Genomic DNA, 24,958 nt, shown 5'->3' with positions numbered 1-24,958 from the left:
TACTGTTGAATTAATATTCTGTTGTGATTGTGGCAGTTCTTATTCTCATCTGTAAGTGGAAAAAGTGGATTTTGTGGATTGTCATAGGTTGGTTATTCAGCAGCATTTGGTGATGGGGCGGGGGACACTCAAGAATCTGAACACTCTACTGGGCCTTTGTTTCAAGAAACTATTAATTGGAGGTTTGCAGGGAGAAATCAGAAATTACTGTAGGTTCTGAAGATGTAATAACTTCTTTTAAAATAGATTTTGTACTTGTGTAGTGTGGATGTGCTATTTCAATGTATAATTTATCCTTAGAACTGTGTCTGTATTGAAAAGGGACATTTCTGAGTGTGCCAGCATTCCGTTCCCTCCACATCCACCCAACATTCTTACCAGAGAAAGCTGTTGGGGGACGCTGTGGGGTAACGTCATTGGGATGGTGAACTGTGGCCCTTCTCACTCCAGTTTTTACTCATATGAGTGCAAACTCCCTGGCTGATATCACAGAATCTGGACTTTCATGGCCCAGGCAAACACGAACCCACAGAAAGAAATGAAAATACGCACATCCGAAAGACGATAGAGCACTCACTAAAACGGCATGGCATGAGAAATTGAGGGAATGTCTTCAAGATATGTAAAATCACTTTTCCTTTTAGTATTGCTTTTCCTCTTTTAACTTTGGTTTTATAATCTATAAGTGGGAATAGTAATATCTAGCTCATAGGTTTGCTGAGAAAATTAAGTGAATAACGTTCCCAGCCTGGTGCTTAGCACATATTAAGTGCTTCTTGGTCATCATTTTGAGAAATAGGGGATATTTAACTGGGGTAGTAAAGGATGGGCATAAACATCTGAAATTTTCTGTCTAATACAATCAGAATTCATGGATGTGTCACCTGTGCAGTCACACAGGGCCCCGTGCTCAGAAGTGCCCTGTGCTTGGTTTACTACTCTGCTGTTGCCATCTTGAAATTCTTAATAATATTTCAACGAGGTGCCTGATATTTTCACTTTGCACGGGTCCCCACAAATTATGTAGCTGGTCCTGAATATAGTTATTTGATTTTGTTCATGCATTTCTATTTCTTTTCCAACTACAACTTTTATTGGATATTTTAAGCCAGCTTTTGGCAATATCAGACACTGCTCAGTGAATTTTCTCTTTTTTGACTTTTCTTACTGCCATGCTTCTTCTAAAAATGTCCAGTTTGACCCAAGCAAACTGCAATCCTCCCACTTCCTTTGTCCCAATGCCTCATTTTCTTGGGAAGATGTGCATTGCTATTCCTTCTTCCCTAGGTAAAACTTGCTTGGCCTCCATAAGGCTCAATTTCCACACTTCCCCAAGCAGAAAAAAGCACAGCTCAGGCTGTCCACACAGCATCACAGCCTAGTTTGATGCTTCTCCGGTCACTGCACTGCATGATTTGCTCTTTGAGGGAAGGGACATTGTCTTTTTTTAACCATTATTCTGACACATAGTCAGTATTCAGGGTTTGTTGATTGAATAAGTAAGCAAACAAACTGATTACCAGATGTAACAAGTGTACAACTAGCTCATTTTTGTCTCTTCTTTTTATAAAAAATGTTTCCTGCTTTCCACCTGCAGAGTATTTTTGAGTAATGGGATGCCTCAAATGTACGCAATAGGGACCAGATGGAAAAACAGATAAGCAGGATTCCCTCTGAAGTAGAAATCAACTCCTCATTATCAAGAATCGGTAACTCACACAACTTAATAGCAGGAAAACCATCCAATTTTTTAAAGAATGGGGTAAAGGGCCTGAATATACATTTTCCCAAAGAAGACAGAAAAATGACCAACAGGTCTATGAAAAGGTGCTCAATATCATTAATCATTAGGGAAATGCAAATCAAAACCACAATGACATATCACCTCACACCTGTTAGGATGGCTATTCTTAAAGACAAGAGATAAGAAATGTTGGCAAAGGTTTGCAGAAAAGGAAACGCTGTACACTCTTGGTGAGCATGTAGACCAGTGCCCCCATTATAAAAACAGTATGGACATTCCTAAAGAAATTAAAAAATAGAACTACCATGTGACCCCACAATCTCTCTTCTGAGTATATAACCAAAGGAAATGAAATCACTACCTTGTAAAGATATCTGCTATCTGCACACCCATGTTCATTGCAGCATTATTCCCAACCTCCAAGATATGAAAACAACCTAAGTGTCCATCAATGGATGAGTGGATAAAGAAACTGTGGTATATTTTTTACAATGTAATATTATTCAGCCTTTAAGAAGAAGGTTATCTTTTCATTTGCCACAACATGAATGAACCTGAAAGACAGTACATTAAGTGAAATAAGCCAGACACAGAAGAATAAATACTGGATGATTTCACTTATATGTGGAATCTTCGAAAAAGAAAAGTTGAATGCAGAGTGATAAAGAATAATACAGTGGTTAACAAGGGCAGGGGGCAGGGAGTTGTCGGAAATGCGGTAGGTAGTAGTAGGTCACAGGATACAAAATGGCTGATATAGAACTAGGAGTGCTGGCATGCCTGTAGCCATAACTACTCTGGAGGCCAAGGCAGGAGGATTACTTGAAGACAGGAGGAGTTCGAGTCCAGCCTGGACAAAATAGCAAGATCCCATCTCAAAAAATTCAATTAATTTTCTTCTGAAATAGCAAATATGTTGAATGAACAAGTCTAGAGATCTAATGTACAACATGAGGACTACAGTTAATAGTATTGTATTTGGAATTTTTGCTAAAAATGTAGATTTTAGGTGCACTTGCAATAAATAAAAAATGGGCAATCGTGAGATGATGGATATGTTAATTTGCTCGATTATAGTAACCATTACACTATGTGTATATCAAAACATATTGTATGCTTTAAAAATATACAATAACGTTTTAAAAAAAAGAATTGGTGTGAAATTAAATGGATATCATTGTATACCACACAATTAAATGAAATGTTTCTTATAATTCCTATTCAGTTTGTTAATACATTAACACCTTCAAACTCTTGTCCTAAGGTCTGAAAGCGTGTTTCTTTAGCACAGGGCTTTCTAAACTCATGAGTTTATAAGCCTTTAACATATGAACCCACAAGATAACAGAGGACTCATGTAGGGATGAGTTTGACAATGGGCAGAGGTGGGAGTTAGTAACCTCTGTGAAATGGAATACTAAATTTTATGAGCATATGCAGTTTTCTGCAGAGAAAGTCCCCAGCTTCCATCAGATCCTCAAAGGAGCTTCTGGCACAAAAGTAATTAAGGACCCCTGCCTTGGTATTTCAATTTGAGAAAATGATGTTTCTTTCTTATTAAAATACAGTACTGTATATAATGACTTATCATTATTAAAGGGGTATTTTCATGGCTTTTAACAACCCCCTATGTATATCCCTGTTTATTAACTGTGTATTTTGGATAGATGTTGCTTAAGCAGTCTCATGTGTTGTTTGAAATATTTGTACTTGCTTTTCAAAGTTGTCTACCACTTCCCTCCCTCTTTTGTCCAGCCTGTGTTCTTGCTGCTTTTGTAAATTTTTCAGCGTACAGTGGTGCACCATGAAAAGGCAATTGAGAAAGCCCATGTGTCATTGGTTCCTTGATGGTTCATTCCTTTTGTTGTTCTGGATTGTTTTTAGAATTCGTATCATCAAGTGCTGGGGGTACTGGTGACAGTATGTTAATGGTTTCCTGACTGGGCAGACAGCTGTGTTGAGAGGTGTTAAGTTTTCAGTAAAATCATCTGTTTTATTAGTTCAAATTTACCTGCAATGTTAGCTTGTTTACAACTGAATTTTTAATCTACATTTCTTAATTTAGCACCTTCTGTTTCTTTTCTTTGTTTTAGCATAATTTCATTTGAGTGCTGAGATTCCTCTCCCCCTCACGGCAATAAGTAAGGATATTTTTATTTGCAAATAAATGTGGGGTTTTTTTCTGGGGGTGGGGTGGGGGAGACTCCCTTTCCTCAAGAACATTACACAGTTCTAGGGCTACATAAGTGATAATCCCAAATTACTGACTAATGAAACGTGTGCAGTTATCATTCCAGATAAATTCACCCAGTCCCATGGAAGTGCCCAGAATGTTTCTGTTTTGCTTTTTCTAGTTTGTGTTTATGAATGTATGATGTGCCTGGGATTGGGAGAAGCAAAATTTTGTCCCCTTGGTGTGTAAGATTTTGCAGACCTTTTATTGATATGAAAACGTAGTTGTGATCATATATGCCAGTGTTCTTGGCTCTTTCTGTCATTGCATATTCCTCATTTTCTTTCCTGTGCATTCTTTCCAGTCCATCTAGAGTCTGAACTGAGAAACCATTCATAACTTCTACATTCTTATATTCAGTCTTCTTTTGTATGGATTAACCTTACCTTGGTAGGTAAATTGTGAGCTCCTGGAGGTCAAGGGCCCCTCTTCATTGTGCCTCCCTGCTTGAGTGATTATAATCATCACCTCCTATCCTGAGGAATCAAAATCATCGTTTAAATTTTGGTTGTGTGGGTGGTGTATTGCTGGGGAAATACTTCTAGAATATGGAAGAAAAAGCAAGACAGGACCATTCTGAAACCAACAGAAATGGTAGACCACATTCTGCTGGTCCTGAATGTGAAATGTTTAGGAATGAAAAATCAATTTCATGTTTATCGGAATTCCTTAGTCAAGAGAATATTTTTCCCCCTTTGTTGGTGTTTTTGAAAGGGTCTGATAGAAATTGCAAAGGTGTAGGTTAAGTAAGATAAGGTTACATTTACTGAGTGGGCTCTTTGGGGACAGCTTACATCAGAGCATATAGTCTTCTTGGACTAGCAAAGAATAATGGTTATGAAAATTAACCATTTAGGACTAGAGAAGATCTTGGAAATTATGTAGCCAAGCCTCTTCATTTTGTCAGTGAGGGGATTGATTCTCCAGCTGATTTAGGTCTAAGACTGTGATGATTTAGACACGTTTTCATGATAATTTAACTGGTATTATTAATGGCAATTAATATGAGTCAAGCACTTCTTTAAATGCTTTGCATATATTAACCCATTATTCCACAACAGCTCCATAGGTAGGTATATTATTATCCCGCTTGTAAAGATGAAGAAACTAAGGTAAGAGAGTGTAGTTCCCTCAGCTAAGATCCCATATTTCAGTCTGTTTGTTAAATCTGTATAATTTTCTCTATCACCACAATTCCTACTCTAAGCCAAGCTACCATCACCTCAGTCCGGACTTCTGTAAAGGTCTCCTAACCAGTTATCCTACATCCACTCTTACTACCTAAAAGGATTCTTCCCTTGTAACAATCTATTTAAAATTCCAATCTGGTCATGACACTGCCCTGCTGTTGATGACCACAAGTAGCTTGCAGGATTTTCAGGAGGCAGCCCTTCCTGGCTTTCTGGAGGCCTTTTTCATCCTCTTTTCCTTGTTAACTGTACTACAGTGCTTCCTCCAGACTCCCTCACATGCCAGAACTTTGCACATGCAGGACCTCTATCGTGAGTGCTCTCTTACTTATAGAGGAATTTGTTCATAGACTTACCATTCATATCTTAAAAGTCCCCTCCTCAGGGAAGTCTTCTGTGACTCCCTAGCTAAATTGGATGGCACTATTACAAGCCTTTGGACCCTCGGGGACAATGTCTTTTTCGCTTACTGCTGTGTTTCTAAAGTTAATACAATGCCTGGGAGGTTGCAGACAAGAAGTATGTGTTGAGGAAGAGAAAGAAAAGAAAAGAGAAAGAAGAAGGAAAGATGGAAGCCCTAAGGTCCCAGGAATAATTAATTTTCTCTCTTGGTTCAATGAAAAGAATCAGGGTTTTGCGTTACAGGATCTGATTCCAGGCAAAACCATACTGCTTACTTTTGGGAAAATGCACAAATTGAGGAGGAAGGACAAAAGAGGGGTCAAAAGTGATGCTGAGAAAAATTCCAAATAATCTCTATAGATACTCTGCCCTATAGGAGGTAGAGCATGACTCTCCAGTCCCTGAGTGTGAGCTGCACTTCCTTCTAAAAGTACAGTACAAAATAAGGGGTAGAAAAGAATAATTTACAGGGGAGAAGCTAGACAAACACTACCTTAAGCAGGTGATCAAGGTTAGCATCAACAGTATTAAGTCATGTTGGTAGTACACACCCTTGATACGATGTGATGAAAACAACACTCTATGTCTGTGGTCTCCCTCCCCCAAACCCACAACCCCTGTCTGATCCCCAAAAAAACATCAGGCAAATCTCAGTTGAGGAATTTTACAAAAGACCTGATCAGAACTATCAAGGTCATCAAAAACAAGGAAAATCCTAAGGTAATGGGATTTATTTTTTTTCCCCTTTATGGAACCTTTGTTTTCCCAATAGGGATTTATCAGACTATGTGAGTTGGTGGATCTGGAGGGATGGGTATACTGTGAAGTATCTATCAGAACTAACTCCTGCTACTGCAGAACATAGTTCCCACTTACGGAAACTGAGAAGGTATTTGGTGACATTCAGGAGAAGCCTAAGGAGTTATGGCAGCTCAGTGTAATATGACATCCTCATCCTCGGTGGGATCCTGAAACAGAAGAAGAATAGGTAAACAGTAAGAAAATCTGAATACAGTATGGAGTTTCGTTAATAATAATGTATCAATATTGTTCTGTTATTTGTGACAAATGTACTATCCTAATGCGAGATGTTAACAATAGGAGGCCGCACGTGGTGGCTCACGCCTGTAATCCCAGAACTTTGAAAGGTCAAGGCAGGCGGATCATGAGGTCAGGAGTTCGAGACCAGGCTGACCAACATGGTGAAACCCTGTCTCTACTAAAAATACAAAAATTAGCCACGAGTGGTGGCACACGCCTGTAATCCCACCTACTCGGGAGGCTGAGGGAGGAGAATCGCTTGAACCTGGGAGGCAGAATTTATAGTGAGCTGAGATCGTGCCACTGCACTCCAGCCTGGGTGACAGGGTGAGACTACGTCTAAAAAAAGCCAAAAATAAATAAATAAAATTAAGGAAGTTTAATTTTTAAAAAAGTGATGCTGACATTTTGAGCTTGGGTGTCTGGGAATGAGTGTCATAGAAGCAGGAAAATCCACCAAGAAATTTCTGGCTTTGAACGTTAGAAAGTGTGGAGAGGGCTGGTGGTAAAATCAGACCTCGGGGTTAAAGAGATGCCAGGAGCTCGGGAAGGTGGAAGATGAAGTTCTTCAGAAAGTGAGACAGGGAGAAGAAGGAAGGAAATTGGATTAAAGCTAGAAGAGACAGTAGAGGCCAGTGAAGGATTTTTTTTTTTTTTTTTTAAGATTTGGAAGACTGTGTATTTATTAATAACACAGGATAAGAAACCACTCAAATGCTAGTTTCTTTCATATTTAAGAGTGAGGCACTGCAATAGTGATCCTTAGATGCAATGATAGGAACTGTGAATGGGTTCTTTCTACTTTAGGGTGATCTTCTAGGGAGCCAGTTTTGCTATTGTTGTTGTTGCTGTTGAGGGCATCCCAAAATATTGGTGTCTCTGGGCCTTTTCGCTAGAACATTCTTTTTCTCCAGAGCAGGGTCCTGCAGTGTTCTGCCTTGGAGATATACAATTGCCCGAGGGCATCTGGGAGCCCAGTGGGGAAGTGGGGTAAGGGTATGCATGCTTTCCTGTAATGCTCTCATTTTCAGCACGGTGTCCCACAGCACCCCTCTGCTTCTTCCTCACCCCACTGCTCCTTCTATTTCTGTTATCAGAACTTCTCTAGCTAATTTTTTACAAAGAGAAAGTAGGGAGGAAGAATGGTTGCTCTGCCTTTTAGGAAGTAGGTGGAGGAAGTTGAGGCCGACTTCAGCCAGCCCCACTTGTTTTCAGCCCCAGGCCTCACAGGCCTGACCCATGACCTACACCAATATCTGGTATACAATGCCCCATGATGCCTGAGATTTTGGGGAGAAGAGTCCTGCTTCTTGTTGACATCCCATTCAGTCTGTGTTTATGGTTCACTTCCTGTATACCTCTTGATCAGTTACTATTCTGCACTCTGCTTTGTAGCTTCATATACCGTGGTTCAGGTTCACCTGTGACTCCTATTTCCATCAAAGATGGAGAATGTTTTTCTGTTTTTGTCTCCTTGTTTTACAGATGATTCCTGAGAGGAAGGAGACATCACAATCTTTAACTTCTTAACATCAAAATTCCAAGATTCAAAATTTAAATTGCCTTTGTTTTCCTAGAATTGTATTCATGTTTTAAACATATATATTACAATTTAGAGACCAGGTGCGGTGGCACGTGCCTGTAATCCCGGTTACTCGGGAGGCTGAGGCAGGAGAATCGCTTGAATCCAGGGAGCTGTTGCAGTGAGCCAAGATCTCACCAATGCACTCCAGTCGGGGCAACAAAGTGAGACTCTGGCTCAAAAAAAAAAAAAAAAAAAAAGAAAAGAAAATACATAAAATAAAATAAATACAATAAAATAAAATTTAATGTATTTTAATCTATTTGTTTATTTTAATGAAAAAACACATGTACATTAAAGAACGTAGCTGTTCATTTATTTTTCCAGTGAGTCTGGTTAGTTTAAGGTTTAGTCTCTAGAACGTGTTATTTCATGTCTTTGGGTCAGTACTCACATTTTTGAGAAGTAAGCAGTATTTGTCAAGTGATGCAAGAATCAAAGCTTGTTTTCTGGAATAGAAATTAACTGAACCTGAGGCCCTTTTTTGTACCACCCCATTCAGTTATTTTCTCTTTTAATATTTTAGTGAATTTCTTAGACGACAAAACTTAAAAATGATTCTGACCGTTGGCTTCCTGAGCTGTATTTAGTTGTCACCTAGTTTAGGGTGGAGACAAGAAAGATAGCATTTCCTGAGTCGTTTCTTTCCCTGAAGAGAAGAAGGCTAGAGATTATCCTGGTTCATGTTCCCTGAAGGTATAGCCTGTGCAATCCAGGGAAATTATTTCCCAGTGAAAGGCTGTCCTTTTCATTCATGCAACTTGAACTTCCCTTTGGTAAAACTTTAACTCTGCTGAGCAAAATCTTTGCTTTTCTTCTTTCTACTCAGTGAACCCTTTTCACTAATACTCTGGAGTAATAATTCTAATAACTCTCTCCCAGAGGAGATCATTGTCTAGGAAAGGGGCTTAGTCAGTGGGAAAAAAGAGAAATGTTGCTCTGTTAGTAAATGTCAGCTCAAGCAAGCACATCTCCTAAGAGGTTTCCAAATGGATGCATCTTTATTTCTCTACATGGTAATGGGATTATTTTACCCCTTTATGTAACCTGTGTTTTCCCAGTAGGAACTTATCAGACTATGGGGGATGGTGGATCTGGAGGGATGGATATACTATGAAGTATCTATCAGAACTAACTCCTGCTACTGCAGAATATAGTTCCTACTTACGGAAACAGAGAAAGTATTTACTCCCGGATTCCCCCCAAGTGATCTAATTTACCAAGAGAGACTTACCTTTAGGAATTTTTCTCCCCAAGTCGCATTGAGTATAAATACTGCTCCCTAAACCCAAGACCTACAGGAGTTTATTTCTTTTACACTTACGTCAGCCTTTAGTCTTTCCCATCATGCTGTCATGTCTTAGCTGGTGAGGCCAAGTTTTAGTTTGTAATCATGAATGCTTATAAGGCAGAAGGCCAAGGCTTCCTAAATTGCTCAGTGAGCCTCATTGTAAATTTATATTGAACTCTTAATGGTAGGAGCATTTAAAAACTTGGACCTTCTAAAAAGTGATCTCATTTCAGAATTTTTTTCTCTTCTGTATTCTCTGGATTAAACCACAGTATTAAAAAAAAAAAAAAAAATTCCTTAGTTAAGCCAGAAGTCTGGAAGTGTAATTGTCATTGAATTTACTTTAATGATAAAAACAGGAAGGAGAGGATCATTCATTCAGAAAATGGTTATTGGATCTGCTATGTCCTTAAGCACTCTGCTAAACCTGTAGATGAATAAGATGTGGCCCTTATCCTCAAGTCACTTAAAAATTAGAAGAAAAGCAAAACAAAACAAAAACCTGTAGTACCTTTTGCTTTGTATTAGGCCACATAACAAAGTACTTGAAAACTTTAACCGCTTAAAACAGCAAATATCTATAATCTTATACAATTTCTGAGAGTCAGGAACCTGGGAGTAACTTATTTGGGTGGTTCTGTCTCAAGGTCTCTCGTGAGGTTGCACTCAAGGTGTTGGACAGGGCTGCAGTCATCTGAAGATATGACAGGGCAGGGGAATCCGCTTCCAGGCTCCCTCACGTGACTGTAGGCTGGAGGTCTCAGTTCTCACCATATGGATCTCTCCATATGGCTGCTTACAACATGGCAGCTGGCTTCCCCCAAAGCAAATTATCTGACAGAGAGAGAGAGAGAGGCCAAAACAGAAGTTGCAGTGTCTTTTATGACCTAATCTCAGAAGTGACATACCTTCCCCTCTGCTGTATTCTGTTGGTCACTCAGACCAATCCTGGTACAACATTGGAGGGGCCTATGCAAATATATAAATACCAGGATGGGGGAATCACTGGGGGCAATCGTGGAGGCTTCCTACCCCAGTCATCCATCCAAATACTGGCCTGCTCAGTGTTCACGATTAGCACCAAAGAAGCATGATCAGAAATATCCATATTTTAGCCAACACTGTGGGACCAGAAGGGCAGTAAAATTTAGAGACTGAGTGGTGGACATAGAGGATAAATATGGATTTTCCAAAAGGAGCAGGAACCTCAGATACCTGTCTGGAAAATTTGTTTTATAGAAATTCTGAATCCTAACTGTATTGCATGTTTCTGATTTTACAAAGAAAGGGATTTGAGGTTACTGATCATATTCCTATCTGCAGCAGACTAGGAGCAATTCTTTTCACTAAGGGATCATGGTGCCTTATGAAAATGGAAATGGGAACAGCATGAAAAGCTATATTGAATGAGTCCCCTCCATGGCTCCTATGGTATGGCATCAAAACCAACTGTAGCTAAGCAATTTTTCTTCATGTGCCACTACATTTCATGCAGAGTTTGTTGTAAAATAATCTAAGAAAAATTTTTGCGAGTGCATTTGCAAAATTATTACTAATCTGGACTGAAGTGGCATATTCTAGTGCATAGTTCTCTTTTTAATGACTAAATTATTTCATGTAAAGGAGTCTATAAAAAGCATTTATTCAATTTGAAGAAATATGCCAGAGCCTGTATGTATTTTTCCTAATGCCACTGCCTCATCTTTACTTTTAATATGTAAACAATGCCTAGGCAGATTCGACTTTTACCTCCCCTTTTTCCCTGAATAGTTGCTTTTCAAGAAATTGTTGATGGCTGTAAGTATCTAAGCATCTTATCTCCCCGGCCTTCCCCTGCTTTAACCTGGCAAAAAACAAACAAACAAACAAAAAACCCTGGATATATATATAAAGAGTAATAGCTAGAGGGACAGGAAGAATAAATTATATTGGTATTACTTTCTAGTACTGTACTTATGCTCAGACTGACTTCTAGTTCTTGTGTAATACAGGACTAGGTCTGGAGAAAAAGTCCTGATAGAGGACATGATAGAAAACGAGATATTTAGCAAATCTGCATGAATGTCACAGAGGTAATGAATGAGGCTGACCAAGTGCTTCTTGTCATTGTGTATGCACTTAGGTAGGTCCTTTTGGTTATGTTTTATTAAAACATTCCACTTTAAATTTGATATTTTAGGTGCATATGTTATTGATAAGATATACTAATTATAGGGAATGTCAGGAAAACTTAACCCTTCCTCTTAGAGATTTAAAATAATTTTTTTCATATTTCTTATTCTGAGAACAAAGAGAAAATCTACTTGATAGCAATGGGACTGATTATAATTTTTGTGGAAAAGAAAAATAAAAAGGAAGGGTTGGTTCTAGGATTTTAGCAAGGCCTTTAGTACAGCATCTAGGTCTGAATTTCCTTATCTGCAAAACTATGCAGAAGATCTATGTGATTTTTCTGTTTTTTTCCTAGCTGTAAAGTTTTATCCAAAAATTTGCACTGGTTGACTTTCTTATGAATATGTAATTTTTATTCACCAAGTGGTATGATAAAAATGATAGTGCTTATAAAGTAAGTACAAATTATGAATAATGAAAAAATATTCTTGCTTGTAAAGTGAATTCCAAGATTACTTTTGTAAATATATCTTAGAATGTGATTGTAAGTATGGGAGGGTCTATGGCTCCAATGTATTGATGATGAAGGACATGTGTCTGAGAAATTAAAGTGATGGTTTCCAAGGAATCTTTTCAGAGATCACACCTTTCCTCTGTATATTAGACATTCTTGCACTGCTATAAAGAAATACCTGAGACTGGGTAATTTATAAGAAGAGATGTTTAATTGGCTCGTGTTTCTGCAGGCTGTCCAGGAAGCATAGTGGCATCTGTTTCTGGGGAGTCCTCAGGAAGCTTGCAATCATGGCAGAAGGCAAAGGGGGAGCAGGCCTATCAGGTGGGGCAAGCAGGAGCAAGAGGGAGAGAGAGTTGGGGAAGGAGGTGCCATGCACTTTTAAATGACCATATCTTGCAAGAACTCACTCACTGTCTTGAAGACAGTACTAAGCCATGAAGTATCTTCCCCCATGATACAAACACCTCCCACCAGGCTCCCCTTCCAGCACTGGGGATTACAATTCAACATGAGATTTGGATGGCGAAAATATCCAGATTCTATCACCCTGATATGTTGTTCTCTGTGATACAGAGTTCACTGCTTACACTTCTTACTCTAAGTAAAGAATACTTTCGACTACAAGTAACAGAAATACCAATTAATGTTCAAATAAGCATTTCATTTTCCCCATCACAAAAATCTTTGAGATAAATACTTCCATTTTTGTTCAGCTGTTTCACAATGTTGAAGTTCTGGCATCTCTCTGATTCTCTTGGCCTTTGCATTAAGAGCACAAGATGGCTATCCCAGATCCAAGCAATGCACCTCTACACAACAATGTCTCAGGCAGATGTCTATCCTCTACCAAACATGGATAAAGAGGATGAAATTACCACAACGGATCATGATTCATTATTCTTGTTTTCAAGTCTTTTTTACTCCCTACAGTCTGGCCCTCAAATTTATTTTGCCAGCCTTATTTCCTATTACCCTTCTACCAGATGCCACTACTATAGCCAAACTCTCTTCTGCTATTCTCTAAAAAATGTACTGTATATTTTTAATCTTGCACCATGATTTTTTCCATCTTTGCACATCTTCTTTGCAAGTTAAAAATACTGGCCGGGCACGGTGGCTCACGCCTGTAATCCCAGCACTTTGGGAGGCTGAGATGGGCGGATCAAGAGGTCAGGAGATTGAGACCATCCTGGGTAACATGGTGAAACCCTGTCTCTACTAAAAATACAAAAAAAAATTAGCCGGGCGTGGTGGTGGGTGTCTGTAGTCCCAGCTACTCGGGAGGCTAAGGCAGGAGAATGGCATGAACCCGGGAGGTGGAGCTTGTAGTAAGCCGAGATCGCGCCACCGCACTCCAGCCTGGGTAACGGAGCGAGACTCCGTCTCAAAAAAAAAAAAAAAAAAAAAATCCCATCCAAACCTTACTAAGATTCATCTCAAGTTCTTCCCTTTGGTCTTCTCTGGTCACTCCAGCTAGAAGGAATTGTTCTTTCCTTTGAACTCCTATATTTGTTTATATTTTATATTTGTATGAAAGCATTTTATAGAGTGACTTATGTCCTTATTCCATTAGGTTAAAAAAGCAAATATAATTGTGTCCATTTTACAGATGGGGAATGGGCTCAAAAGAAGTGAACGACTTTCCCACAGCATCATATTACCCAATGTTAGATTCAGGACTTGAACAAGCTGGGGGTAAGAAGTTTCTGTGACAGTCTCCAAAATAGCGTGGAGTAAATAATATAAATGCCTATTTCTCTGTCATGTAACAGACCAAAGTGACTATGGCAGGTTGTCAGGCAGCTCTTAGTTATTTAGGAGATCCAGCCTGACGGTATTTTTGTCATCTTCAGCCCATGACTTTGAAGGTCTCATTGACCTTGGTCATTCTAGCCAAGGAAAGGGGCAGAGAGCAAAGTCCAGGTCAGGATATTTTCTCCTGAGTAAGTGAAGTGGAAATTGCACTTTTGCTCATAAGTCATTGGTAGGAGCTTAGCCACGTTGCCCACCTGGCTGGTACAGTGGGAAATGCATCCTCGCCTCAGATCCAGGAAACAGAGTGGAACAGATTTGGATGGACAAGTAGCAGTGTCTGCCAAAGACCTGGAATACAATTCTTACACTTCCAAGTCTGGTAGCCTTTCTCCTATGTAAGACTTTATCTTGTATATTTCTACCAGTGAAAGAAAATGTGGGATTGTGAAGAATACTGCATCTAAAAGTTTATCTATGTCAGCCTTGCTACAGATCCAGAAAAGGCACTTAATCTCCAGACCTTAACTTTCTCCTTTGTGAAATGAAAATATTAGATTCCAAAATCTAATCAGGTACAGGCAGACCTCAGAGATAGTGCCAGTTCCGTTCCAGACCACGTCAGTCAAGCAGTTACCGAAGTAAAGCAAGTCACACCAATTTTTTCATTTACCAGTTATGTTTATGCATAAACTGGTCAAAAATGTTATGTTTATACTATGCTGTGGTCTATTAAGTGTGGAATAGCATTAATACCAAAAATAACACTCATGCCTTAATTTTTAAATATTTTATTGCTAAAAATGCTAATGATCATCTGAGCCTTCACCAAGTCATAAACGTTTTGCTGGTGGAGGGTCTTGCCCTGATGTTAATGGCTGCTGATTGATCAGCATGGCAGTTGCTGAAGGTTGGGGTGGCTATGACGAATTTCTTAAAATAAGACAACAATGAAGTTTGCCACATTGATTGACTCTTACCTTCATGAATAATTTCTCTGTTGCATGCAATGCTTCTTGATAGCATTTTACCCATAGAACTTCTGCCAAAATGAGAGTCAATCCTCTCTAACCCTGCTGCTGTTTTATCATCTAAGTTTACAGATTATTCTAAATCCTTTATTGTCATATCAACAATGTTCACAGCCTTTTCACAAGAAGTAGATTCCATCTCAAGAAACCACTCATCCATAAGAAGCAACTCCTCCTCCATTCAAGTTTTATCCTGAGATTCCAGCAATTCAGTCCCACTTTCAGGCTCCACTTCTAATTCTCTTGCTATTTCTACCACAACTACAGCTCCTCCCTCCACTGAAGTCTTGAGTTCCTCAAAGTCATTCATGAGAATTGGAGTCAAGTTCTTCCAAATTCCTGTTAATGTTGACATTTTGACCTCTTCCCATAAATTACAAATGTTCTTAATGGCATCTAGAATGGCGAATCCTCTACAGAAAGGTTATTTTATAGACTTTGGTCATATTCATGAAAGGAACCACTGTCTATAGTAGCTATAGCCCTACAAAATGTATTTCTTAAATAATGACCTGAAAGTTAAAATTACTCTGTGATCCATAGGCTACAGAATAGATGTTTTGTTGGCAGGCATGAAGACAACATTCATCTCCTTGTCCATCTCCATCAGACCTCCTGGGTGACCAGTATATAGTCAATTAGCAGTAATATTTTGCTTCTGCTTTTTTCTAAGAAGGTCTCGACAGTGGGCTTAAAGTACTCAGTAAATCATGCTGTAGGCAGATGTGCTATCATCCAGGCTTTGTTGTTCCACTGACAGAATATTGGCAGAGTAGATTTAGGATCATTCTTAAGGGTCCTAAGATTTTCAGAATGGTACATGGGCACTGGCTTCAACTTAAAGTCACCAACTGCATTAACCCCTAACAAGAGAGTAGGCCTGTTCTTTGGAGCTTTGAAGCCGGGAATTGACTTCTCCTTTCTAGCTATAAAAGTCCTAGATGACATGTTCTTCCAATAGAAGGCTGCTTCATTTACATTGAAAATCTGTTGTTTAAAGCCACCTTCATCAATGATCTTAGCTAGATCTTCTGGATAACTCATTGCAACTCCTACATCAGCACTTGCTGCTTCACCTTGCACTTTTATATTATGGTGATGACTTCTTTCTTTGAACTTCATGAACCAATGCATGATAGCTCCAACTTTTCTTTGGCAGCTTCCTCAATTCTCTCAGCCTTCTGGAAATTGAAGAGAGTTAAGACCTTGCTCTGGATTAGAATTTGGCTTATAGGAATGTTATGGCTGGTTTGACCTATCTAGACACTCGAACTTTCTCCATATGAGCAATAAGGCTTCTTATTATTCATATGTTCACTGGAATAGCACTTTTAATTTTCTTCAAGAACTTTTGCTTTACATTCACAACTTGGGTAACCATTTGGTGCAAGAAGCCTAGCTTGTGGCCTGTCTTGACTTTCAACATGCCTTCCTCACTAAGCTTAAGCATTTCTAGCTTTTGATTTCAAGTGAAAGACATGCAGTTCTTCCTTTCACTTGAACACTTGGAGGCCATTTTGGGATTTTTTTTTTTTTTTTTAATGGAGTCTTGCTCTGTTGCCCAGGCTGGAGTGCAGTGGCACAACCTCGCTCACTGCAACCTCTGTCTCCCAGGTTCAAGCGATTCTCCTGCCTCAGCCTCCCAAGTAACTGGGACTACAGGCATGTGCCACCATGCCCGGCTAAGTTTTGTATTTTTAGTAGAGACAGGGTTTCACCATGTTGGTCAGGCTGGTCTCAAACTCCTGACCTCGCAATCCTCCCACCTCAGTCTCCCAAAGTGCTGGGATTACAGGCGGGAGCCACTGCATCCAGCCTTTTTTGGGGTTTTTAGATGACCTTATTTCAATATTGTTGTGTCTCAGAGAATAGGGATGGCCAAGGATAGAGAGAGAGAACGGGGAATGGCCAGTTGGTGGAGCAGTTCGAACACATACAACATTTATCAATTAAGTTCCTGGGCACAGTTCGTGGTGCCCCAAAACAATTATAAGAGTAACATTAATGATCACCAATCATAGATAAAGTTTGAAATGTTATGAGAATTACAAAAATATGACACAGAGACAGAAAGTGAACACACACCGTTGGAGAAATGGCACTGATAGACTTGCTGATGAAAGGTTGCCACAAACCTTCCATTTGTAAACAGTGCAATATTTGCAAAGCACTGTAAAGTGAAGTGCAATAAAACACGGTATGCCTGTACTAAAATGTTATGCTTGTCACTTATAATAAGTTCATTCGCAGATGGTTTTTAGGTGTCCTAAATATAAAAAGTGGAGTCTTAGATACTTAGTATTTCCTCTATTGTATAGTTGTATTTTTGCCTAGATAGTGTGTGTCAATAAATATTACCTAGCTAAGTCCAATGCCTCTGTAAAGAAATCAGACTTGAATTTGATGATATTGGTGCAAAGCACATATGTACTCATTGTCATATAGTCAGCTTTCTGTTATTTGCTTTATGGATTATCCAGAGCTTCCTTTAGTATTAACTAAAATTATGTTTTTGGACTATATGTGGCTTTATTGATGCATATTTCCTATATTATCTTATGTAGGAGTTTGTGTGTGTGTTTCTGTTAGTTTTACTTTCTCAATACATTTTTTGCTCCATGAGGGCAGCAAACATTTTAAAATTATTTATTTGGTGTTAACCCCACATTTACTAGTCCAGAGCTTAACACATGGTAGGTCACTCAATACACATTTTAAAAATCAAATTATTTGCCATTGCATGTACTTACTTTATTTCTATATGAATTCAACTTTTGAGATCATATTCCATTATATTTAGTTTGTTCCCAATTTCTGTTCAATATCATTGGCTTTTGTTTTCCTCTTGTGATAAAGTCTGAAGGGAAGGAAGTCTATTGCAGGTCTTCATTCTTGCAGCACGTGAATCTCTAAGTGAATTGCAACAATTAAACAATATAGAGGAGAGAATCCCTTAGTAGTCCTGGGCCTCTCATATCCCATTTTAAAAACTGTGAACAGTAGTTTTCTTTGATAGACACAAAGAAACAGCACACCAGACATTCTGCACTTCCCTGGTGGCTGACCTTTAGGGAGCAGCGGATCAGACATGTTCTGTTCCATTCCATTGATTGTACTGTTCCTAAACTCCCACCACTATGATCTAGGCGTGCGATGTGCTATCCTTACTTCAAGCATGCAGCAAAACATGCAAAATGTTATGATTTGTTGCCATGCTGACAGTGTCAACTTAACTACGGCTGACAAACAGTTTTTAAATAGAACATGTCAGTTCATTATAGTATTTTCCATCTGTGTTTTTTTTTCCTTTCCCACACTTAACACTGAACATTTGAAGAATGTTGCTATAAAGGTTCAGTTTACACTTCCGTCACTTAGGTTAATGACTTGCTAAAAATTATATTTTGGAAATGAGCAAAAAAACAAACAGTGATTTTTTTTTTTTTAAAGGAGAACCTTCCCTTGAGGAGAATGCAGTTCTCACAACCATTTTTGGTTGTTTGGTTTTTATTGCATAACAGTCTTCTTTCTCTTTTTGCTTTCTTCAGTTTCTGTCTTGATATTGCCACTGAAAATAGCTTTTCACTCCAACTCTGAGCAAAATTGCTACTGCTCAGAGGTAGGGGCTTGCTGTATGAGGTACAGGCCAGTGTAGATTGTGCGCTAACACCGTGGTGTCTAGAATATTGACCACCATAAGGGCTCACCTCGCAGTGCTTGACATTTTGCTGATCGTGCAAGTTGCATTTCTATTCCTATACCCTGCTCAGCTGCTTTCCCTCCTCTCCTCCTAAAGAGAGAGATTGACATTGCCCAATAGTAACTTTTAATGCCAAAACCACATTAAGTGCCTTAATTGTGTTTTAAATGATGTCTTGAGTCTGTGTATACTTGTAATGAAAATACAGGGTGACAATGAAAGTCTTCGAAGTCTGTTCCCGTGATGGTTCAATATTGCTAGCTTTTGTGTCACTAAAGATTTTTAAATTTTAAAGAAATTTGATTTTGTTTTGAAAAAAGTCTTGTTAATACTCTATTTTTTATTCTGGGCACTGAGGGTATTCCTTGCTGTTTTCATAGTTTAGGCTTTGGCTGCAAATGTTTGGACATCAGCTCAGACCATCGTCTCGGAGGGAACATTTTGCAAGTGTTATCTCCTTGTTCACAGGAATCCAAGGTAGACCTAGTGGAGAATTGTTTAGTGATAGAAACTGAAATAGCAATATAAAGAGGGATGGCCAAATTATGTAAAATCGGAGTGCATGAATAATTCAGTGCTCGCTTGAGTGTGATTTTTATTTTTATTGTTAAATAATACTAGCATTTCCATGAACTAATAACACAGAGACTAACCAACTGGTAAGCTTTTTGTTGGGGATTTGGGGCAAAAGGGAGGAGGAAGGAAAAAAGGAAACTAGGGACAAGTAGTCATTTTTAAAAAATGAAGTGTGCTCAGTAAAACACTGACACAATCGTCTGTTTTTATAATTCCTTAACTCTGTTGAAGATAAGTAAATGAAACCACAGAGAAACTCAATAGTACATATTTGTTTATAGATAATCTGGAATAAATTGTCATGTTTTATGAATTCCCTTCTTTATTGAAACTCAGAATCTTGATCTAGTGCTTTATATGTATTTTTTTACCCATATAGTCTAGGTTGTGTGTGTTGTTGTGTTGATAGAATTAAGGTATATAGGATTTATTTCTTTTACTATGACTCATGAGAAGTATATGGAGTAGAATGAAGGCCTCTGCATATAACTTATTTTAATCCAAGCAAAAGTATTCTTATCTAAAAAGAGAAAAATCTTGACTACAATTAACTATAACATCGTGGATATTTTAAACACGTTAGGAGAGAAGTGGAAAATGAGAAAAAGATGTTAAAATATTGAGAAAACACTAAGCATTGGATATAGGAAAAAATAAGACATATTTAGAAAAGAAACTCTCAGAGAAATATTATGGGGTGGTAGGAAATTTTTGCTGGTATAGTGAATGGCCAAACACTGTTTTTAATGACCTTGTTTAATTGAATGAAATGTAAGTTGCTCAGGAGGAACTGCCTTAGCTAAGAGATCAAGAAAGAAAAGCAAGAGGCGTGGTGCAAAGCAAGTACATGGTACCCAGAATGATGGGGAAACTATCTGATATTGTAGAAAAGTATAAGCTAATATGATTTTGAAACCCCAACAGTATTCTTTTTATTCTAATTCTTCGAGAGAGGGTGCAAGAGATTTTGTAAACCAATAATGGGAAATATTTCAGACTGAATCCAGCCTTGGAAATGTCAGAAGAGTCAGGACAAAGCTTAAGTATGTGTCCTATGGGAAGAACTTTGGGAGGTACCTTCGAATGTAGTTTTGTCATTCTAGATATTACTGCAGTACTGTAAAGATCCAAGAAAGGGTCCTAGGAGGACTTGAATTCCATTAGGAATTTGTGACCAATTGAGGAGGGAGTAGCTTAACCTTACCTAGGAACCTCAATTCCCAAGTGAGGTTGGGAAACTGAATACATAAGCAACTAGTGTTTTAGCATGAGAAGATATATTTGTAGATGCAAAATAGAAACTAAAGGTGGAATCAGAAAATGTGATTTCCGATGAGGTAAAGTAATTTAAGATATTTTTATTTTAATTAAAGAATAAAGATAAAAAAATTGAAGCCGTAAAAGACAATTTCTGAAAGAGCAGTATTATAAGGCAGATTGCACTGTTGCTATGTACATTAATACTAGTAATTGTGCAGCTAATAAAGTAGCATAGCTCTCACAAACATCTCATATATGTGGTAGTTGTAATTAGTCCTATATCTCAGACATGGTCACTCTGCGGAGGGTCCCTCCTGGTAAATGTGTTGTTCTAAGGGAATAGATATTGGAACCATTTATAATGTAATTGAGACCTATGATCAGGTAAACCAAGGAAATAATTTCTAAGTTCTCAACCAGGACATATTCATCTGAAAAGCATTTTCAAATTATATGGCTCATCCCCCTGCCCCACGGAATCCCAGCCACCGGGAGATTCCGATATACCCCCTAACTCTTCTGAGTGGGAATATAAGGTTGTAGCTATTTCATTTCTTCTCTATTTCATCTTCTGGGTACTTATACATGAGGGTATTTATAATGAACAGATGGCATCCAAGTAGGATTTTTTTTAAGAGAAGGAGAACAGTATCTCCCCAAATTTCTCATTGATTCAAAAGATTGAATACCTGCTAAAACTGACAAGGGATATTTTTTATTTTCAGCCACACATTTCCTGTCACCTTCTCTGGCATGCTTGTTTTATTTATTTGTAAGGTGGAAAATGTTTACTGTAAAGCTATTTTTGTCTTGATCCCACAGTTTGGTAAAAGAAATCAAATGGAGGTTTCAAATTCACAGTGAGCTTTCATTAATGACGATCGTTAGTCCCGTTCTGAACTACTGACAAAATGTTATAGCATTCTTGAGAGCGGAACTTGTATTCTTTTAAATAAAGAACTAGTTCATTAAAGGTTCTTTCTAATGAAAATGACTCAATTCTGCTGTTAAGTGCTAACCTTAAAAAAGAAAAGAAAGCTAAAAGATAGTTTACAAAAATGCATATTGTTTCACAAAAATCAGTAGGTTAGAAGATGGTTGAGGCTTAAATTTCTTTAGAGTTTCTAAAATGTCCTCTATCTTCTCTGTGTAACAGCAGAAAATGTTTGCCTGCATTTTGATAACCAATATGGAAATTAGATATTAATATATACAGGGAAAGACAGAGACAGAGAGAAAATACTTATCACCCTAAGAAGGAAGGAATCATGCCATTACTCACAGGTGGCAATGCCATGAGAGACTTACTCAGTCATCCTGTAACAAGTGCAAATCTGTCCCTGGACCAAAAAGAAAAGGGATTTAAAGGGCAGATATGCCAGCCCTATCGTATGTAAGAGCTCTTGTGTTTTGCTTGAAAGCTAAGGCCTTTGTAATTGGTTTCTAACTAGTTACTCACATAATAAGACTTACAAATAAAAGAAAGAAATGTGAAATCAGTTTCTTTTTTGAAGCTGGAAGAAATGGTGTGTCATAATTATTTTGGAAAGGGAGTTCTAGCTTTTAAAAAGCTTTTTAGGGTTTATTCTCTAAAAATCTCCTCTTTTTCAGCTGAGGTGGCTGCAAGGCCAGGTAACCCCAAATGAGACTTATTGACCTTCAGACTTTTCAATCGGAGGCTTGTCACCTTGAAATCGCCAGCATTTGCACACGGCATGTCTGTCTACCACTGTGCAGGACATAAATATGAAACTGGCCAATCTGCCTCCTACTTTGGACATTAATAATTCTTAGGAATTGTCTGGAAATGAGTTAAAGAGTTAGGTTTGCCACTCCCCTATGATTTTTGTCTTACCTGATGCTTGACTTTCTGAGGTAACCACAAAAGGAGACAGAAGTGAAGAGAGCACTATTTGCATGTGTAAAGGCGTTCTCTTCTGCATTAGGTACCAGGGGTGGTGTGTGTGCTGGCTGACTTCTTCTGACTTGCTCTAATTAGTCTACTAAGATATAAGCTCTCTTGAACTGTGACGGTATGTTTGGTGTAGTGATTGGAGTGCAGAAGACATTACGTAAATGTTGACTGGCTTGTTGATGGACCCGTTCTGCATATGCTCACACAGGTAAATCAAATGTTGGATGTTGAGAAACGGGAAGAATTTGAAGGCCATTTAGAGATACTTATAAATGTGGTTACTTATTGTCTGCTACTTTTAACACTGCTCTTAAAAAGAAAAAAAAGAAAAAAAAACCGAATACATTTACCTGATTTCTCTGTGGCCTTACTCTCTGGCAAAGATTGAGGCAAGCGATTTTTTTTTGGTTGTTCAGCGATGCATTCTAGCACTGCACGCAGTGCCTGTCACATAGTAAGTACTCAATAAATGTTTGTTGAGTGAAAGTATGAATATGTTGTGCCAATACTGAAGATGTTAAAATAGTAATATACACTATCATCTTCTATATACTTATTACTCACAAACCAGGTGTATTTCTTATTTGTTTTGGATAAGAGATTGACATTGCTTATTAATTTAAACTTGGGTTAAAAATAAGTGCTTAGTTAACCATATTAAATGATATCACAAAATTATTTATTTTGAAATTATACTAGTTGAATTTAGTGCTAAAGTAGAAAGGTACAGGATCCATATATATGGTTGATAAACAAATGATCTTTAAATAGAGTCACAATACTTAGTTCTGTGTCATGAACATATGAAGCTTTGTTTCACATTCTAACCTCTCATGCTAGGGCTACAATCAGAGAGGACATAAAGCACGTGAAAATGCACACGGGTCTGGGAACTTGGTTCTGTTCATTGCCTTGGCACTAACTCGCTGTAGGTCCTCGAAAAATCCCTTCTCCTCCCTGGAATCTGTTTTCTCAACTGTAGGAACCCACTCCCTCTATGTGATTTGTTATAGAGATAATATAGATTAAAGGAGAATCATCTGGAACCAAAGATCTGGAACGAAAGAGCCTCAGATCTCCCTCCACTCTTGTTTTCTGTTTGATAACATGAAGGTATTGATAGTAACAGAGCCACAGAATTTCTGTGACAATTAAAGCGATAATATACACACACTATCTGATTTAGTAAGGGTTCAGTACATTTCAGCAATTTCCAGCTCTCATTCTACATCTAAATATGTATGATTCCATGAGAAATTGTTCCAATCTATCAATAACTCAACTTAAAAAAAGTCCAGGCATTCCCAGGGTCCATCCTGATAACTTCTGTCAAAGAAAGAGAAGAATTGCTGGGTTTTCCATTTCAAATCTTATACACGGAGCATTTTCAATTTTGAAAATGTCAGCTCTTTGACAGTACTCCTTTAAAAGCAGCTTTGTTTTTTTTAAATTACATTTGTTAAGCTTGGAATCCATAATGTGAATGATAGGCCCTGGCGGTATTTATATAAAAATTAAAACTGTCAAGTTGTATTAAGGTTTAATCATTGGCTGTGGCACATGAGCCACAATTTCTTTGCATGAGCCCTCTTGACATACTTTTCATTTATTTATTTTTTTAGATCTCAGCCACAGAAACGTGCACATAGTCTTTTAAAAAAATTTCCTGAGTGAGTTTATATAGAAGACGACAAGGCAGAAGAAACTAACAAACATCCTTCTACCTTCGGTGTATAGAACATGCTGGCTGCTAGTCACTTTATACGTGGCATCTTGTTTGATTTTTAATGTGAATCTAACGGTGCATTATGATGCCCTTTGTACAGATGAAAGTCCTGAGTCTCAGAGAGATAAGCCAGTTGTCCAAGGTCATTCCCCAAATACCAAATCCTAATCTTTTATTATGTTCTTCTAACATCTGCCTACATGACTCACACCTTCCCTTTTGTGATCTCAAGGATACTTCTAATTACCTCAATATTTGTGACTAAATTGTTAGCAAGAAGTGCTAAAATACTTTTAAATCCATTACAACTCAAAAAGTAAGACTGTAACCAGTACTTTTTAAAAACAGTGCAAGTTTTTCGAAGGCAGACTGTATTAGGATATTGCCCTAGCTGTTTACAAATTTTATATGTGTGTATATATATATATATATAAAAGGAGGAAGAGGCCCATGGATTCAGGGTAACATTGCTGATTCGCTGTGTTTCCCTGAGAACCCGTTGCATAGATAGGTTTCTTTTCAAAAACTTACTTTCTCTCTCAACTCCAGTGTTAGTAATGAGCCTCATTTCTTAGTATTTCCTCCTTTCAGAACAATGAAGTTAGATACTTCTTCCACATAGGCTTAATCCCAACTGGATGACTCTCTAAAGTAGAGGAAGGCTTATTATTTCTAATCAAGTAGGACAATTTTGCAATGGGTGTACTATACATTTCAGGCAAAGGTATGGCTCCTCCTGTGTGTCTATAGTCTGTTGGGGCCTGTTGACCGCTCCCTGGGTCAGGAAGTACTTCAGGGTCATAGGGAGCCCACTTCTGACCTCTGGGATGGGCTAAGAAAGGAATTAGAGACTGCTGCTTGACTACCAAGTGACCCAGGGATCTAT

At 38.2% G+C, this 24,958-nt stretch overlaps 1 protein-coding gene across 38 annotated transcripts in view; it reads left to right on the top strand.

Moving 5' to 3' along the window:
- Positions 1–24,958, top strand: part of ESRRG (estrogen related receptor gamma) — a 649,428-nt gene that overhangs the window by 346,326 nt on the left and 278,144 nt on the right. For 15 of the 38 annotated variants that reach the window (XM_045368468.3, XM_074036539.1, XM_045368434.3 and 12 more), the window contains one exon: positions 3,838–3,885. The exons of the other annotated variants lie outside the window; for them this stretch is intronic. The gene's annotated coding sequence lies outside the window, so the exon portion shown is untranslated. The remainder of the gene's footprint in view (positions 1–3,837; positions 3,886–24,958) is intronic. 38 annotated transcript variants of the gene reach the window in all.

The sequence above is a fragment of the Macaca fascicularis genome, chromosome 1, assembly GCF_037993035.2.
Source record: "Macaca fascicularis isolate 582-1 chromosome 1, T2T-MFA8v1.1".
NCBI classification, from domain to species: domain Eukaryota; kingdom Metazoa; phylum Chordata; class Mammalia; order Primates; family Cercopithecidae; genus Macaca; species Macaca fascicularis.
This window is presented reverse-complemented; position numbering and strand designations above follow the sequence as displayed.